Raw genomic sequence first — 20677 nt, 5'->3', positions numbered from 1 at the left:
CCCGCACATCTCCCACTGGGGATGTGCCCGCAACCCAGGCACATGCCCCCGACCGGAATCGAACCCGGGACCCCTCAGTCCGCAGGCCAACGCTCTATCCACTGAGCCAAACCGGTTTTGGCTAGAATTTCTTAATAGTATTACTCCTTCGGGAATGCCATGTCACAAATTAAAATTGAAAGTGGGTACAATCATCATGCTATTGAGAAATCTTAATAGTAAATGGGGTCTTTGTAATGGTACCAGATTTATTATCAAAAGATTACGACCTAACATTATCAAAGCTGAAGTATTAACAGGATCTGCAGAGGGAGAGGTTGTTCTGATTCCAAGAATTGATTTGTCCTCATCTGACACTGGGTTCCCATTTAAATTGATTCAACCACAGTTTCCCATGATGCCAGCATTTGCGATGACTATTAATAAATCACAAGGACAATCTCTAGACAGAGTAGGTATATTCCTACCTGAACCCGTTTTCGCACATGGTCAGTTATATGTTGCTTTCTCTCGAGTTCGAAGAGCATGTGACATTAAAGTTAAAGTTCTAAATACTTCAGCACAAGGGAAATTAGTCAAGCACTCAAAGTGTTTTCACTCTTAATGTGGTGTACAGGGAGATATTAGAATAAGTTAAATCACTTTATCAGTCATTGTTTGCATCACTGTTGTTTTTATATCATTTTTTTGTTGTTTTCACATAATGTTTTTATCATTTTCATATCATGTTTTTGTTGGCTTTTTAAAAAAAATTTTTTAAATATACTTTTATTGATTTCAGAGAGAAAAGGAGAGGGAAAGAGAGATAGGAAACATCAATGATGAGAGAGAATCACCGATCGGCCACCTCCAGCATGCCCCCTACTGGGAATGGAGCCCGCAACCTAGGCATGTGCCCTTGACTGGAATCGAACCCGGGACCCTTCAGTCCACAGGCCAACACTCTATCCACTGAGCCAAACCAGCTAGGGCATGTTTTTGTTGTTTTTATATCATGCCTCTGTTGTTATATCCTTTTGTTACTGTTTATTTATTAATAGATTTATATATTATTTTCATATACATTTTACTAATTTCCTTTCATCTCTCACACTCCTATTATAGAGAAAGGGCAAATAGCAATATTAAAATATTTCCGCTAATTAATTCCCTTTTAATGTGCACGATTTTCGTGCACCGGGCCACTAGTTGAATAAAATAAGAAAGAAAGAGGAGTGGAGGAGAATAGGGTCACAGTTTTGGATTCAGTTGTCATATTGTCCTTTTGAAAAAGTGACATTTAAGCAGAGACTTGAAGGAGATGAAGGAGTCAGTTATGTGGTTACCTGGAAGAAAAGCATTCCAGACAAAAAGAACAGCAAAGACTTTGAAAGTGTAAAAGTGTAAAGTCATTGAAGCAGAAGTATGCCCAGAGTTGAGAAACAGTAAGTGATGATGGACAAAGTGAGTAAGGGGAAGTGCTAAGAAATGAGGTCAAGTTGAATGCAAACCATGTAGGAATAAGAAAACTTAAAAGCTGCAAGCAGCTCTGAGGTCCCATCTCAATGCCTCCACATTTAGAGATGAAAGAAAGCCTCTGTTTCTCCAGTTACAACAGAAAATTATAAAGAGACTAGTGGCCCATTGCACAAAGATTCGCACAAGAGGCCTTCCTTCCCCTGGCTGCCGGCACCAGTTTTCCTCCGGCACCTGGGACCCAGGCCTTTGGTCCATCCGCAGCAGTGAGATTTGGCTTCTCCACTCCAGCTGCTCCAAGCTCCTCTTTTTTTTTCCAGCTCCTCGAGCGGAGGCCAGGGCTTGCTGGAAGCCTGGGTCTCCTCTGGTGACCCAGGCCCCCAGCCACTCCTTGAGCAGAGTACAGGGCCGGCAGGAAGCTTGGCTTCCTCCATCTTTGGGAGCAACCCAAGCTCCTGCTCGCTCCAGCTTCATGGTCACCGCCTTCTTCAGTCGTCTTCAGTCTTAGCTCTGTGCCTGTGTATGCAAATTAACCACCATCTTTGTTGGGTTAATTTGCATAGTCGCTCTGATTGGCTGGTGGGTGTAGCAGAGTGGCAAAGTGATGAGTGATGGTTAATTTGCATGTTTCTCTTTTATTTGTCTAGATCACTTCAACAAGTTTGGATTGCATTAATTCCTGGGCCAATTGCTCTGTTATAAAATGACTGACCTAATCATGTCACATCTTACCCTTTGGGTAAGAGGACAAAGTCTTTTATCAGGAAAAAGAAAATTGTTCTGGTCAAAGATCCCAGTATTATACCCTTCTGAAAGGAAGCTCAGAGAGGTCTAATGACTTGCCCAGGATCAAATACATGTATTAAGGTTATGGGGATTTGAAACTAGATCTGCCTTGAAAACCATTGTTCTTTTCTACAACTTGAACTGGGTACAAATTCAATTGTTATTGGTCCAAAGTCCATGTGCCCAATGCTTTGAAAAGCCAGAATTCAAAATGTCAGAGTTTTCCCTAATTGGTTTTGCTCAGTGGGTAGAGCGTCTGCCTATGGACCTAAGGGTCGCAGGTTCAATTCTGACCAAGGGCACGTACCTTGTTGCAGGCTCCTCCCTGGCATGGGCTCTCGTCAGGACTCATGCAGGAGGCAAGTAGTTGATGTGTTTCTCTCACATAGGTGTTTCCCTTTGTCTCTCCCTCTCTCTTTTACTCTCTCTAAAAGCAAAGCAAAGCAAAGCAAAGAAAAGAAAAGAAAAGAAAAGAAAAGAAAAGAAAAAAGAATGGAAAAAATATACTCAGATGAGGATTAATACAAAACAAAATGTTGATAGCCAGTTAGCCTGAGGTCAAATCACCCCGGGTAACAATCAAGGCTTAACTACAACAAGACTGCGCACAAAGACCACTAGGGGGTGCACCAAGAAAGCATAAAAAATGCGGAGACAAAGAAATAGGACAAAACTGTCAATGGAAGATATAGAGTTCAGAACCACACTTTTAAGGTCTCTCAAGAACTGTCTAGAAGCTGCCGATAAACTTAATGAGATCTACAAGAAATCTAATGAGACCCTCGATGTTATGATAAAGAACCAACTAGAAATTAAGCATACACTGGCTGAAATAAAGAATACTATACAGACTCCCAACAGCAGACCAGAGGAGCGCAAGAATCAAGTCAAAGATTTGAAATGCGAAGAAGCAAAAAACACCCAACTGGAAAAGCAAAATGAAAAAAGAATCCAAAAATACGAAGATAGTGTAAGGAGCCTCTGGGACAGCTTCAAGCATACCAACATCAGAATTATAGGGGTGCCAGAAGATGAGAGAGAGCAAGATATTGAAAACCTATTTGAAGAAATAATGACAGAAAACTTCCCCCACCTGGTGAAAGAAATAGACTTACAGGTCCAGGAAGCGCAGAGAACCCCAAACAAAAGGAATCCAAAGAGGACCACACCAAGACACATCATAATTAAAATGCCAAGAGCAAAAGACAAAGAGAAAATCCTAAAAGCAGCAAGAGAAAGGAACTCAGTTACCTACAAGGGAATACCCATACGACTGTCAGCTGATTTCTCAACAGAAACTTTGCAGGCCAGAAGGGAATGGCAAGAAATATTCAAAGTGATGAATACCAAGAACCTACAACCAAGATTACTTTATCCAGCAAAGCTATCATTCAGAATTGAAGGTCAGATAAAGAGCTTCACAGATAAGGGAAAGCTAAAGGAGTTCATCATCACCAAACTAGTATTATATGAAATGCTGAAAGGTATCCTTTAAGAAGAGGAAGAAGAAGAAAAAGGTAAAGATACAAATTATGAACAACAAATATGCATCTATCAACATGTGAATCTAAGAATCAAGTGAACAAGTAATCTGGTGATCATAATAGAATCGGGGACATAGAAAGGGAATGGACTTACTATTCTTGGGGGGGAAAGGGGTGTGGGAGATGCGGGAAGAGACTGGACAAAAATAGTACACCTATGGATGAGGACAGTGGGTGGGGAGTGAGGGCAGAGGGTGGGGCGGGAACTGGGAGGAGGGGAGTTATGGGGGGAAAAAAGAGGAACAAATGTAATAATCTGAACAATAAAGATTTAATTTTAAAAACAAAAACAAAAACAAAATGTCAGCCCTAGCCGGCTTGGCTCAGTGGATAGAGCATCGGCCTGCAGACTGAAGGATCCCAGGTTCCATTCTGGCCAAGGGCATATGCCTGGGTTGCAGGCTCGATCCCCAGTGGGGGACATGCAGGAGGCAGCCGATCAATGATTCTGTCTCATCATTGATGTTTCTATCTCTCTCCTTCTCCCATCCTCTCTGAAATCAATAAAGAAATATATTTTTTAAAAGAACAAAAATACCAAAATGTCAGAGTTTGAAGTAAGGAAAGGCTTACTGATCAAGAAGGTGCCAATTGACAAAATGGGAGCCCTAGTGGTGCCTCAAATCCATCTTAAGAAAGTACAGAGTTCAGTCTTGATTTGAGTCAAGGGAAGGGAAAATGGGAGGGGCAAGAGGTGATTGACCTATTGATTTGGAAGAAGGAGGGAGCAGAAAACAACCAGTCAGAACAACAAAAAGAGAAAGGAAACTTAAAAAATGAGGATAATTTTATGGGGTCTCTGGGGCAACATCAAGTGTACCAACGTTCACATTATAGGGGTACCAGAAGGAAAAGAGAGATAGCAGGTAATTGAAAATTTATTTAAAGAAATAATGATGAAAACTTCCCTAACTTGGCAAAGGAAATAGACATACAAGTCCAGGAAGCACAGAGAGTCCCAAACAAGATGAACCCAAAGAGGCCCACACCAAGACACATCATAAATAAAATGCAAAGAGGTAAAAGACAAAGAGAGAATCTTAAAAGCAGCAAGAAAAAAAACAGTTATATATCAGGGAGCTCCCATAAGACCGTCAGCTGATTTCTCAACAGAAATGTTGCAGGCCAGAAGAGATTGGCACAAAATATTCAAAGTGATGAAAAGCAAGAAACTATAATCAAGGTTACTCTACTGAACAAAGCTATTATTTAGAATAGCAGAGAATATAAAGAACTTCCCAGACAAGAAAGAGCTAAAGGAGTTCATCACCACCAAACAAGTATTACAAGAAAATGTTAAAAAAAAAACTTCTTTAAGCCGAAGAAAAAAATAATATAAAAATATGAATAATAAAATAGCAATAACTACATACCTGACAATTACTTTAAATGTAAATGGATTAACTGAATATTACTCAGCCAATTAAAAAATGAAATCTTTAAATTTCACATGCTTAATTTATTTATTCATACATTTTTTATTGTTGATAGTATTATAGATATTTCCTTCTACATGCTTCTCTTTTTAAAAAAAATTGTTTTTTGCCCTAGTGAGTTTGGCTCAGTGGATAGAGCATCACCCTGCAGACTGAAGGGTCCCAGGTTTGATTCCAGTCAAGGGCACATGCCTGGGTGGTGGGCTTGATCCCCAGGGGGGGCATGCACAAGGCAGCTGATCAATGATTCTCTCTCACCATTGATGTTTCTGTCTCTCTCTCCCTCTCCCTTCCTCTCTGAAATCAATAAAAATATATTTTTTAAAAAAACTTCTAAAATATATACTTATATATATTTATTTATTTTTAGGAAGGGATATGCTAATTGACTGCCCTGCCCTCAAAGATGGCGGCGCCCACAGCCACAAGATGGCGGCGCTCAGTCGCCTCAACTTCGCCGGGGTGGCAGGCATGTGGCAACCCTGTGTGCGGGCCCGTACTTGCCGCACACCTGCCTCCAGAATCCCCCAGTCCCCTCAACCCCCCAGCCGCTTAGGGCCGGCCCAAGGTGCAGGTAAGCCTCTGATGGTAGCTGCCCAGCTGCCCCGGGCTGCCTGAGGCTCAGGTAATCAGGACCAGTCGAGGCTTGCGCTTCTGTCAGTGACAACAGCAGAGGTGTGATGGGGGTGTCGCCTTCTCCTGATCACCAGGTTACCTACCGCCCCTGAGGGCTCCCAGACTGTGAGAGGGGGCAGGTCGGGCTGAGGGGACCCCCCCCCACCAGTGCATGAATTTTCATGCACCAGGCCTCTAGTAATATTATATTAGTTTCAGGTATACAACATAGTGATTAGACATTTATATAACTTCTGAAGTGATCATCCTGATAAGTCTAGGTCTATCTGACACCAAACATAGCCACACCCTTATTGGCTGTGGGCACTGCCATCTTTGAGGGCAGGGCAGTCAATTAGCATATTCCCTCCTTATTGGCTGTGGGTGCTGCCATCTTTGTGATGGTGTGAGAGTCAATTAGCATATTCCCTCTTTATTAGATAGGTCAATTGTAATTGAAAAATAAAAACGGTTCTGGTCAGTGTGGCTCAGTTGGTCCAGCCTCGTCCTGTGCACTAAAAGACCACTGGTTTGATTTTTTCGATTTTTCTTTCTCTCCTTTTCCCTTCCTCTCTATCTAAAAATCAATGAAAACATAATTTAAGAAAAAGAAATTCCGTGTGGCTCAATGGCTGAGCATCAACCTTTGGACCAGGAGGTCATGGTTCAATTCCCAGTCAGGGCACATGTCTAGGTTGTGGGCTTGATCCCCAGTGAGGGGCAGTGCAGGAGGTAGCCAATCAATAATTCTCTCTTATCACTGATGTTTTTATCTCTCTCTCCCTCTCCCTTCCTTTCTGAAGTCAATTTTATATATATATATTAATAGCCCTGCAAATAAATTTGTGTGCCAGTAGGTCGCTGCCACCCTCCTGTAGCTCTCTGCCTGCTGCTCCACCCTCCTTTAGCTTGTTACCCTGCCCTCTCCTGTAGCTCCCTCCCTCATAGCTTGTTACCCTGCCCTCTCCTGTAGCTCTCTGCCTCCCACTTGCTTGCTGCCCTGCCTCGTTCTGTAGCTCTCTGCCACCCGCTTGTAGCCAGTAGGTCACTGCCGCCCTCCTGTAGCTTGTATGTCTCCGCAACCCGCTTGTACCTTGCTGGCCCAACCTCCTGCTGATCCGTGATCTGGTCATGACGTGCTTGGTTGTTACACCTCAGGGTGTAACAGCTAATTAGCATATTCCTCTGTTATATAGGATTTTTTTTTTTTTTTAAAGAAAGAAATAAGGAACCAAGATGGCGGCATAGGTTAACGCTGGAGTTTGCTGCTTTGAACAACTACTTCAAAAGTGAAACCAAAAAACGGAAGGGACATCACCCAGAACCACAGGAACGCTGGCTGAGTGGAAGTCCTACAACTAGGAGGAAAGAGAAACGCATACGGACACTCAGAGGAGGCGCAGTGCTGAAGTCAAATTCTGAGGTGCGGAGTGCGCAGAGCGGGCTGGCGGCGGAGGGCGCGGTTGGCGTTTTCAATCGGGAGGGAGTCGAAGACTCTGAGCTCCAGATACGGGCGAGTCCCTAGGGACCCTGACTCAAACGGGAGAAGCGCGACTGTCTGGCTTCGGTCAGAGCGAGGGCAGCTTTCTCTCCGAGCTTTGCAGCGGGTGCTGGGACTCAGAGAGGCAGAGCCCCTGGGGACAGGACTGAGAGCCGCCATAACTGCTCTCTCAGGCCCACCCTGTTGATCCTGTGCGACCCGCCCCGCCCAAGCCCTACACAGAGGCATTTGCCGGATAGCCTCAGGCAAAGGCTAGATTAGCACCTCCCTAGAGGACAGAAGTTCTCTCACTGCTGACACAGCTGATTCTCATAGCCACTTGGCCTGGAGGTCAAACCCTCCCTGGAATTAGCTACAACAATCAAGATTTAACTATAAGACTGCGAACAAAGATCACTAGGGGGTGCACCAAGGAAGCATAACAAAATGCGGAGACAAAGAAACAGGACAAAATTGTCAATGGAAGATATAGAGTTCAGAACCACACTTTTAAGGTCTCTCAAGAACTGTTTAGAAGCCGCCGATAAACTTAATGAGATCTACAAGAAAACTAATGAGACCCTCGATCTTATATTGGGGAACCAACTAGAAATTAAGCATACACGGACTGAAATAACGAATATTATACAGACTTCCGACAGCAGACCAGAGGAGCGCAAGAATCAAGTCAATGATTTGAAATGCGAGGAAGCAAAAAACACCCAACTGGAAAAGCAAAATGAAAAAAGAATCCAAAAATGCGAGGATAGTGTAAGGAGCCTCTGGGACAGCTTCAAGCGTACCAACATCAGAATTATAGGGGTGCCAGAAGATGAGAGAGAGCAAGATATTGAAAACCTATTTGAAGAAATAATGACAGAAAACTTCCCCCACCTGGTGAAAGAAATGGACTTACAGGTCCAAGAAGCGAGGAGAACCCCAAACAAAAGGAATCCAAAGAGGACCACACCAAGACACATCATAATTAAAATGCCAAGAGCAAAAGATAAAGAGAGAATCTTAAAAACAGCAAGAGAAAGAAACTCAGTTACCTACAAGGGAATATCCATACGACTGTCAGCTGATTTCTCAACAGAAACTTTGCAGGCCAGAAGGGAGTGGCAAGAAATATTCAAAGTGATGAATACCAAGAACCGACAACCAAGATTACTTTATCCAGCAAAGCTATCATTTAGAATTGAAGGTCAGATAAAGAGCTTCACAGATAAGGAAAAGCTAAAGGAGTTCATCACCACCAAACCAGGATTATATGAAATGCTGAAAGGTATCCTCTAAGAAGAGGAAGAGGAAGAAAAAGGTAAAGATACAAATTATGAACAACAAATATGCATCTATCAACAAGTGAATCTAAGAATCAAGTGAATAAATAATCTGATGAACAGAATGAACTGTTGATTATAATAGAATCAGGGACATAGAAAGGGAATGGACTGACTATTCCTGGGGGGGGAAGGGGGGTGGGAGATGCGGGAAGAGACTGGACAAAAATCGTGCACCTATGGATGAGGACAGTGGGTGGGGAGTGAGGGTGGAGGGTGGGGTGGGAACTGGGAGGAGGGGAGTTATGGGGGGAAAAAAAGAGGAACAAATGTAATAATCTGAACAATAAAGATTTAATTTAAAAAAAATAAAAATAAAAAAATAAAAAAATAAAAAATAAATAAAAATAAAACCATTCCAATAGAGGGCATCCTTTAGTGTTCCTGACCAATATTCCTCAAAACTGTCAAAGTCATAAAAAACAAGAGTCCCAGAAATTGTCACAGTCAAGAGGAGCCTAAGAAAATATGATGACTAAATGTAATATGGGATCCTGGAACAGAAAAATAAGACAGATACAAACTGAGAAAATATGAATAAAGTATGCATTTAATTTTTTTGGACTTTAATAATGTATCAATATTGGTTCATTAATTGTAACTAATGTACCATACTAATGTAAGATGTTAATAATTGGAGAAACTGAGTGCTGAGTTTTTGGAATTATTGAGTCCCGAGTTTATGGGAATTCTGTACTATTTTCACAATTTTTCTGTAAATTTGAAACTGTTCTAAAAAGCAAAGTTTATTTAAAATATTTCTATGTAGCCCTAGCCGGCTTGGCTCCGTGGATAAAGCGTCAGCCTGTGGACTGAAGGGTCCCAGGTTCGATTCGGCCAAGGGCACATGCCTGGGTTGTGGGCTTGATCCCCAGTGCGGGTTGTGTAGGAGGCAGCCGATCAATGATTCTCTCTCATCATTGATGTTTCTATCTCTCTCTCCTTCTCCCTTTCTCTCTCTGAAATCAAAAAAGAAATATATTAAAAAAAAATATTTCTATGTAACCAATAAATGTTGGCAGCCGAATCTAAAAAAAAAAAAAAAAGAGAGGTGACTGACCACTGAAGACATCTGGGAGCCAACAGGGGTTTGAGGAAGAGTGTGCTAGTTGATCTAAGTCCTGCAAATAGCTCATGGATCCTTTTAAAACTCCTTGCTAAGAGCCAGTCTATATTCATAATTAAAGTGGTAATTGCATCAGTCAGTCTTATTGCAACATAAGATTTGCTTGGGAGCCCCAAACCCAGTGGTCAGCGAACTGCGGCTCGTGAGCCACATGCGGCTCTTTGGCCCCTTGAGTGTGGCTCCTCCACAAAATACCGACTTCTGCCCATGGGCCACGAAGTTTCAATCGCACTGTATGTGCACACCTGCACGTGGTATTTTGTAGAAGAGCCACACTCAAGGGACCAAAGAGCCGTATGTGGCTCATGAGCCGCAGTTTGCCGACCACTTTTTTTTTAGGCCTAACCTAAAAAAAAAAGGCAATTTTACATTGTTATGATTAGCTATCTTAAAATCATTAGAAGAAAAACTTTAGAAGATGGTGGCATAGGTAAACACCGGACATTGCTGCCTCGCACAACCACTTCAAAAATACAACTAAAAGATGGAACAGACATCATCCAGAACCACAGGAAGGCTGGCTGAGTGGAAATTCTACAACTAGAAGGAAAGAGAAAACCATACCGAGACTCAGAGGAGGTGCGGTGCGGAAGTAAAATACAGAGGTACAAAGGCGCATGTGGAGAGGGTTGGCGGCTGAGGATATGGTTGTCTTTTTCAATTGGGAGGGAGTCTCAAGCTCTGAGCTCCAGTTCCGGGCAAGTCTCTGGGGACCCAGACTCATACGGGAGAAAGTGGACTGTCTGGCATCGGTCGGAACTCGAGGGCAGCATTCTCTTGGGGGTGCTTGCAGCGATTGCCGGGACACTGAGAAGTAGGGCCTCTGAGGGCAGGACTGAGAGCAGCCATAACTGCTCGCTCCGCCCTGTTGATCCCCTGGGACCCCGCCCTGCCCAAGCCACGAAGGCTTGTGCATATGAAAGGCCTGGCCCTTTGCAATCTGATAATTACCTAACAAACTGCAGCTGGCCCAAGGCCTCAGGGCAAGTTGCACTGCATCACAGCTGGCTCCTGCTGGATAGCCTGAGGAAGAGGCTAGATTAGCACTTCCTTAGAGATCCAGGAGCCACTGTGCCCAGGGGTCAGAGTGGGACCATCCAGATTGCACCTCCTCGGATTTATAAAGGACACACTCAGGGTGCAGACTCAGTGAGCACCAAAGCCCCACTGAAGCAAGTCTTGCCCTGGAGGGGTGTCTCCAGCACAGAAGTTCTCCCACTGCAGACACAGCTGATTCTCACAGCCAATTGGCCTGGAGGTCAATCCCTCTCAGTGTTACCTACAACAGTCAAAGCTTAACTACAACAAGACTGTGCACAAAGCCCACAAGGGGGTGCACTAAGAGTGTCTACCTCAGGTAATTGGGGAGGCTGAGCCACTGGGCCCTATAGGACACCTAGTACAGAAAGCCACTCTATCGACAGTGAAGAATAAAAAAATGCAGAGACAAAGAAACAGGACACAAATGACAGAAATGGAGGAAAGCAAACTACTGGATATAGAGTTCAAAACCACACTTTTAAGGTTTTTCAAGAATTTTCTAGAAACCGCCGATAAACTTAATGAGACCCTCAAGAAATCTAATGAGACCCTCGAGGTTGTGATAAAGGACCAACTAGAAATTAAGCATACACTGACTGAAATAGAGGATATTATACAGATTCCCAACAGCAGACTAGAGGATCGCAAGAATCAAGTCAAAGATTTGAAATACGAAGAAGCAAAAAAACACCCAACTGGAAAAGCAAAATGAAAAAAGAATCCAAAAATATGAAGATAGTGTAAGGAGCCTCTGGGACAGCTTCAAGCGTACCAACATCCAAATTATAGGGTTGCCAGAAGAAGAGAGAGAGCAAGATATTGAAAACCTATTTGAAGAAATAATGACAGAAAACTTCCCCTACCTGGTGAAAGAAATAGACTTACAAGTCCAGGAAGCGCGGAGAACCCCAAAGAGGACCGCACCAAGACACATCATAATTAAAATGCCAAGAGCAAAAGCCAAAGAGAGAATCTTAAAAGCAGCAAGAGAAAGACAGTTACCTACAAGGAAGTACCCATACGACTGTCAGCTGATTTCTCAACAGAAACTTTGCAGGCCAGAAGGGAGTGGCAAGAAATATTCAAAGTGATGAATGCCAAGAACCTACAACCAAGATTACTTTATCTAGCAAAGCTATCATTCAGAATTGAAGGTCCGATAAAGAGCTTCACAGATAAGGAAAAGCTAAAGGAGTTCATCACCACTAAACCAGTATTATATGAAATGCTGATGCCAAAACTGGTTTGGCTCAGTGGATAGAGCATCGGCCTGCGGACTGAAAGGTCCCAGGTTCGATTCCGGTCAAGGGCATATACCTTGGTTGCGGGCACATCCCCAGTAGGAGGTGTGCAGGAGGCAGCTGGTCGATGTTTCTCTCTCATTGATGTTTCTAGCTTCTCTATCCCTCTCCCTTCCTCTCTGTAAAAAATCAATAAAAATATATTTAAAAAAAAAAAAAGAAATGCTGAAAGGTATCCTTTAAGAAGAGGAGGAAGAAGAAAAAGATAAAGATACAAACTATGAACAACAAATACACATCTATCAACAAGTAAATCTAAAAATCAAGTGAATAAATAATCTGATGAACAGAATAAACTGGTGATTATAATAGAATCAGGGACATAGAAAGGGAATGGACTGACTATTCTTGGGGAGGAAGGGGCGTGGGGGATACAGGAAGAGACTGAACAAAAATCATGCACCCGCCGAAACCGGTTTGGCTCAGTGGATAGAGCGTCGGCTTGCGGACTGAAGGGTCCCAGTTCGGTTCCAGTCAAGGGCGTGTGCCTGGGTTGCGCGCACATCCCCAGTGGGAGATGTGCAGGAGGCAGCTGATCGATGTTTCTCTCTCATCGATGTTTCTAACTCTCTATCTCACTCCCTTCCTCTCTGTAAAAAAATCAATAAAATATATTTAAAAAAAAAATCGTGCACCCATGGATGAGGACAGTGGGGGGGTGAGGGCGGAGGGTGGGGTGGGAAACAGGTGGAGGGGAGCTATGCGGGGAAAAAGAGGAACAACTGTAGTAATCTGAACAATAAAGATTTAATTAAAAAAAAAAAAAAAAAAGAAAAACTTTAGCCAATGCCATGGACAGACCTTAGGTCTTTGATGAGAATATTCAGTCATTTGATTAACCCAAAAGTTCACCTTACCTTCACACTTTCAACTACATGAGCCAACAAACTTCCTTAGTTTTTAAACCAGTATGAGTTGGACTATTTCTTGTATACTTTGAATGTTTAGTTTTTCTTTCATTTGCAGTTGAAAACATCCCTGATACACTTTGCAACTTCAACATCCAACAGGTTCCCTTTCAGAAATCCAGTGTTATCTGGATGATTTTTTCCTTGTAATAACTTTGTTATTTTTTTTCATTTTTTATTGATTTTTTTACAGAGAAGAAGGGAGAGGGATAGAGTTAGAAACATTGATGAGAGAGAAACATCAGTCAGCTGCCTCCTGCACACTCTCTACTGGGGATGTGCCCTCAATCAAGGTACATGACCTTGACCGGAATCGAACCTGGGACCCTTCAGTCCGCAGGCCGACACTCTATCCACAGAGCCAAACCGGTTAGGGCTGTAATGACTCTTGTATCTGTTAAATCTAGTCTGATTCCTTATCACTCAATGTCCTACTGTCTCTAGTGAATATGACTGTCAGCCAAGTTCACAAAGATTCTTTTATTTTAAATAAATATTTATTGTTCAGATTACAGATGTTCCTCTTTTTTCCCCCATAGCTCCCCTCCACTTGGTTCCCACCCCACCCCATGTCCTTACCCCTCCCCCCCCCCCCGCCACTGTCTTCATCCATAGGTGTAAGATTTTTGTCCAATCTCTTCCTGCACCCCCCACACCTCCTTCCCCCCGAGAATTGTCTTCTCTGAGAAATTTCTTGCCACTCACTGAGTGGACCTCACAGTGTTATGGACTAAACTGTAACACTCCCCTGCTCCCCCATCATTTGTCGAAGCCCTAGCCCCCAATTCCACTGTATTTGATGAAAGACCAGTCGGGAGCTAAAAACCAGGAATATAGGCTTTATTAGGAGAAAGCCCTGCAGGGCTGTCTCGCAAGGGGAGAACAGCAACCTGTGCAGAGGTGAGCACTCCTTTTGAGGGGAGGTATAGGAATGGGAATGGGGGCTTAGTGTACTCGGCGTGCACTGATTGGTGGCTTAATGTATGGTCCATACAAGGTACATAGTTAGGCACTCAGGTATTTGGGGACAAGGGCTTAGGCCAGGGGTGGGCAACCCCTGGCATGCGTGCCAAACATGGCATGCCAGTAACTTTTGCTGGCACGCGAAACCCTCTCTTATAATCTTCCATTTACAATTTTTGTGAACATTTGAATGACTTAAATGTTAAATTACAAGGAACTGGCAAGACACTTGATGTTATGTTTGGTTACATAAAGGCTTTTGAAAAGAAACTGGAAGTCTTTAAGAGGGATGTGGATGGTGAGAGATTTAGATATTTCCCAAACCTCAAGAGGCACATCAAAGACCTCCCAAACAATGACAGAACAGACTGTCAAAGCCTTCAAAAGTTGTTTTTAAACATCATCGAGTCAACTATTGAGCAGTTCTTCTCAAGATTTGCGAAATTCAGAGAACTGGAAGAGACAGCAAAATTCATGAGGTTTCCAGACAGCATGAAACTGGAGGAACTAAACTTACAAATGTTTTCATGGATAGACATGGCTGACTTTGAAATGCAGTTGACTGAATTTCAGAGTAGCTGAATTTGGAAGCAGAAATTTATTGACCTTAGAGTTGACTTGGAAAACATTGAAAAAAAGTGATTAGAGACAGGAGTACCAGAGAGAAGTGTCAAAAACGAACTATTGAGGACTTGGAATGCCATTCCAGAAAACTTTTTCTGTTTAAAAAACTTGCAACAGCGTTACTCTCCATGTTTTCATCCACATACGTTTGTGAATCTTTGTTCTCAGTGATGAATTTTGTTAAGTCTCGTTATAGGAGTAGCCTGACGGATGACAGTAGTAGCTCGTGCATATCTCTGAAGGTCACGAAATATAAACCTGATGTAAAATCTCTGTCGTCAGTGATGCAGCAGCAAAAGTCCCACTGATAATATCAAACGGAGTCATAAAGTTTTCTGTCGGACTATCAGCGTACATGTATACATTAAAAAATAAATGTATTTTTCATCATCATATACTGTGTTTTTGTCGCTCAAATGAATTTTATTTCTTCCAAGGTTCTTCACATACGTACACCTTAAGAGATATCAAGTAGGCGTAACATGTTCTCAAAAAATTAGGGTTGGCACACAGAAGAATTTTGAGTCAGAGATATTGCTGGTTTTGGCACACACTCCCAAAAAGTTTGCCCACCCCTGGCTTAGGCTTAGGGCATTTGGCAGATGCTTATTGGTGGTTCAATGTATAGTCCATATAACAGTGGTTCTCAGCCTGTGGGTCTCGACCCCTTTGGTGGTTGAAGGACCCTTTCACAGAGGTCGCCTAAGACCATCCTGCATATCAGATATTTACATTACGATTCATAATGGTAGCAACATTACAGTTATGAAGTAGCAATGAAAATTTTATGGTTGGGTCACAACATGAGGAACTGTATTTAAAGGGCCAGAAGTTTGAGAACCACTGCCATATAAGGTACATGGTTAGGCACTCAGGTATTTCCGGCCTGCAGGTTATGTCATACTCCGCCCACCAGTTGGGGGAAGGGAGGATCTATCATTTGGAGACAGGGCCTTTAAAGAAGTAATTAAGGTTAAATGAGGTCATATGGGTGGGGACCTAATAGGACAGGTATCCTCATAAGAAGAGACGCCAGAGATCTCTCCCTCTCCCTGTGAGCACACAGAGGAAAGACCATCTGGAAGACAGGAAGACAGGTCTTACCAGAAACCAACTGTGCTGGCCCCTTTTGCTTGAAGAACTTCCAGCCTCCAGACTGGGAAAAATTAATTTCTTTGTTTTAGCCACCCAGTCCATAGTATTTTGTTATAGCAGCTCTAGCCAACTAATATACAGGGACAACATATTTGTACTGTGTGATATCCGATCCTGTGTTGATGACCTAAGATTGGACATTTTGACTTAGTGGTTCCCAATCTTTGGGTCCCAGGCTTCTTCTTTTGTCTTTCATTAAAAAAAAAAAAAAAATTGATTGATTTGAGAGAGAGAGAGAAGAGGGAGAGAGAAACATTGATTTGTTGTTCTGTTGTAGGCACCAGGTGTTAGATCGGTGGAGTCAGACCAAACCTGGGTTCAGCAACCTCAGTACTTGAGTTCTGGCTAGGAAAGAATTCAAAGCCAAGACTCTAACTATAAAAGAACATTTATTTGGTAAAGCAGAGAGATAGAAAAAGTAATTACTAGAAGGAATGGGCTTAGGAAACAAGAGATGAAGGAAGGGCCCTTGAAACTTGAGAGTGAGGAAGTATGGTAAGGTGCCTGGAGGGGTGGAGGGTGGAAGGGAAGGGAAAGAGAAAGGCAGGGTGTGCTCCAGGAAGGTACAGTCCTCTGGGCCGTCTGTCATTAAGGGTTTTATGGGTGGAGATTTTAGGGGAGGTCCCAGGGAAAGATCTTAATAGAATACTCAGCAGTTTTCTAGGTGTGTCCTTTCAGGGTTGTGGTCTCCACTGATTGATTGACCAGGACCAGGGCAGGGGAGGTCATTACTCAATGCAGCTGGTCCTGATGTCAGCTCTGGCTGGTTTTGTTGCTTTTCTGGGTCTAGAGCTGAAATACAACCGAGGCCTAGATGTTATCTCTAGGGAGGAAAGATCAGGGGGTCCAAACCGAATGACCATCCATATTTGAGGGGAGGAAAAGTCACCTTGGGGGTGAGGGCCCATCCTACAAACGTCCATTGCTAGGCACCTGGGGCTTTCCACCCTGGTGACCTGTATACCTGGCCCATCATCATTGTTCTACTTGTGTCTGTCTAACTGCCTACCACAGTTCCACTTATTTATGCATTAATTGGTTGCTTCTTGTATATGCCCTGACTGGAGATTGAACCCATAACCTTGGCATATTGGGACCATGCTCTAACCAACTGAGCAACCCAGCCAGGCCTGGGTCCCAGGCTTCTGATGGCCATGGGGTTGGTTATTCCCAAGAATCCCTGTACTATTGGATATCATGCAAAATAGTCTCACACATACTTGTCTGTGTCTAAGTGTGCTATTGATAGGGGCAGAGATAAAATGTTGGGGAACCAGCTAGAATCGTAAGAAATATTAATCATGCTCTGTTAGCTGTGATTGTTCAGTTCTAATGACAGAAGGCACATTCTAACCTGGCTGGCAGCTGCACCTAGGAGCTCACCTGGAAATGTAGCCCATTCTCCTCATCAGGGAGCTGCCTATTATGATGGAAAGATTAACAACTTTGCTGCAGAAACCAGAACTGCCAGCCATTTGAAGACCCCCAGCCTTTGCATATCACTAAGTCCTTTGAAGACCCCTGCCCTTTTGCATCCCTTTGAAGACCCCAGCCCTTGCATATCACTGAGCCCTTTGAAGATCCCTAGCCCTCTGCTTACCCGTTAACTGCCCATTTAGCATACCCTTTGGCTACTTCCCCATGTAATCTTTTTTTTTTTTTAAATATATTTTATTGATTTTTTACAGAGAGGAAGGGAGAGGGATAGAGAGTCAGAAACATCAATGAGAGAGAAACATCCATCAGCTGCCTCCTGCACACCCCCCACTGGGGATGTGCGGGCAACCAAGGTACATGCCCTTGACCGGAATCGAACCCGGGACCCTTCAGTCCGCAGGCCGACGCTCTATCCACTGAGCCAAACCGGTCTCGGCCCCCATGTAATGTTTTGTCCTTTTACCCAATATAAGTAGCTGGTTTATCGTGGGGTGCAGAGCAGATTTTTGTGGATGCTGCTCTCCCATACTGCAGGCAGTATTGGAATAAACGCTCATAATGAGTCAGCCCTGTATCTGCTTAATTGACACAAGCAGTGACAGGCAACACGGACCAATTGTTTGTCTGGTTACACTATCATTATTGACACAATACATATTGATTCAAATGTTATGGAAGCCTTCTATCATTTCTTTTTACATTCCTTCCTCAAACTTAAACCTCTTTAACTAGGAAAATAGTTGCAGAATTTCTATAAAGGTAGTGCTTAAAGTCAGTAACCTGGGTGGGACCAGAAGATTTGCCTCTGGAGTTTCATTTGCATAACAAACATATTGTATGTACCTATATTGTGAGTTAAAGCAGACCAATAAACATGACAGTGTTTAAGATGCTCTTATTCACATTTTTTTTTTACAAGACTGAAAACCTCAATTACGCCTATGAGAGATGCGTCATTTACAGTTGAGGTAGTTGAGGGAAGTGAACTTACCCTTCTAGTGAGTTCTGAAAATCAGGAAGGAAACTGGTATTAGATTCTGGGGAGGAAAACAGTGTTCCTTGGGGAACTGGTTAAGGTGGCACTGCATCTTTAGGGAATTGGTGGAAGGCGTCTAAGGTGGTAAGTTTATGAAAGTACAGCAAAGGTGAGGAATTTGGGCTTCCTAGGAGGCAACTGGAAGAGAGGCAAAAATCACATAAAGAAAAAGAACAGTGTTTAGTTGGTATTAAAAGAAACTACAGCCCAGCTGGAGTGGCACAGTGGTTGAGCATTGACCTGTTGCAGAAGGCCAAAGAAATACCAAGCACACTTCCTAGAGAAAGGGAGGGACCCCATTTATTAACACTAGTGGACTCTGGGAATAATTTCCAAATCAGAGTGAAGAAACATGCAGAAAGCCTATCTATATTTATCCCACTGGGGTCTGTGTCTTGCAGATATGCCCCCTACACCCTTCGTGGTCCTGCAGGAAGGCCCCCAGGTGTCAGGCCACATCTGATGGCCCGTCCTGGCACCCCCATAACAACCCTCCCCCCCACCCCACCCCAGAGCAGTGCATTGTTCAGTTTCTATGGCCTGACACACCTTGCAAGACCAGTTTCCTCCTCAGACCTATGAACCAGGAGGTCACAGTTTGATTACCAGTCAGGGCATATGTCTGGGTTCCATGCTAGATTCCCAATGTGGGATGTGCAGGAGGCAGCCGATCAATGATTCTCTTTCATCATTGATCTCTCTCTCCCTCTCCCTTCCTCTCTGAAATCAATAAAAATATATTTTAAAAAATACTCTGGTTTCTCTTCAGATCGTATAAATCTTTTGCCTTTTACTAAAAAAAATAAAAAAGAAACTACAATCACAGCATACTGATTCAGGTAGCAATCCAAACAGTGTTCCACTGGGGAACAAAATCAGAGGTTTTTAAAGGCAAAATGGGGAGGTTTGCATATGTCATTCACAAAGAATTCTAATTGGTGCTGGAAGCAGAAAGTTAAGCGTGGCTAAACAAAACATTGCTAGGGTCATCACTAAGTAAAAATCTGTCTCTGTGACAAGCTGCAGATGCTCTCGTTTTGAAATATTTATGGTATTGCCCAGTTCAAGAGTTTAAGACCCACTTCCTTCATGGCCTTCCAGCTCATTTTAAAGCTTTTTAAGTGACTCTGTTTTATTTGACTTTTCACAGAGGGGTTGGAAGAGAAGGATTGAATAAAGGGAGAAAGACTGTCATTGGAACATGGAAATCTTTCAACAAGCTGAGTTTTTTCTGTGTGTGATGTGGGTAGGAAGATCTGCTCCAAAACACAAACAACAAATGAGGGAACTTCCCAAGAAAAAGGAAGACAGAAGCTTGAGGGAGAAAACAGCCTGAGACCACCCAGAATAAGCTTGTGGTGGGAGGGGGAGGAGGGTAAGAAAAGGAAAAAACAGAATTAGGTAAATCTGAGTCAACTCAAGACTATTCTCAAAAAACATGGTAGAATTTACAGAATAAAAATTGGGGCCTGGTTGGTGTAGCTAAGTGGTTGAACCAAGAGGTCACTGGTTCGATTCAGGGTCAGAGCACATTCCATGGCCTCAGGTTCTATCCCCAGTGGGGGTTTTATAGGAGGCAGCTGATCTCATCCATCTTTCTATCCCTCTCCCTTCCTCTCTTTAAAATTAATAAAAACAAACATATTAAAAAAATTGGGTTTCATCCATTGAGTTTGTTTTGCAAGATGAAAAAATTCTGGAGATTAGTTGCACTACACTGTGAGTGTACTTAATATTACTGAACTGTATAGTTAAAAATGGTTAAATGGTAAATTTTATGTTATACATATTTTACCACACAAAAATCCCAACTTCATTGAATTTTTTAAAAGTTGGGCAAGTTACTTAAAATCTCTAAGCTTTAATTTCCTCGTGTATAAAACAGGTTTATTGTAGGGTTTTATGAGAATTGAGACTGACACATGGAAAATGCTCAATACATGTGAGATATAGTTATTATAAAAAGCATTTCTGAGTCTCCTTCTTCAACTAGTTAATTCAACAAATGTCAAGTGTTTAGTTGCTTTTTTTTTTTTAGAGAGAGGAAGGGAGAGGAAGAGAGTAAAACATTGATCATTTGCCTCCCATATGTGCCCCAACTAGGGATCAAACCCACAACCTGGGTATGTGCCCTGACTGGGAATCAAACCCACAACCCTTCAGTGCACGGGACGAGCTCCAGCCAACTAAGCCACATCGGCCAGAGCAAGCCTATATTTTCTTTAATGCATCATTTTGCACTCTGGGAAAATCACAAGGAAATAAAAAGTACCACATGAAGCTTATATACAGGGGTGGGCAAAAGTATGCTTACAGTTGTAAGTACTTGAAACAGAGTTTATTCTTGTATTATTATTATTATTGTGTTATCTATTTGATTATTTGTTTTATTATTATTATTACCATATTCAACTATTTGCAATTACTAAA

Source organism: Myotis myotis, unplaced genomic scaffold, assembly GCF_014108235.1.
Source record: "Myotis myotis isolate mMyoMyo1 unplaced genomic scaffold, mMyoMyo1.p scaffold_m19_p_9, whole genome shotgun sequence".
Lineage (NCBI taxonomy): Eukaryota > Metazoa > Chordata > Mammalia > Chiroptera > Vespertilionidae > Myotis > Myotis myotis.
The sequence above is the reverse complement of the archived record's forward strand: the minus strand, read 5'-3'. Positions refer to the sequence as shown.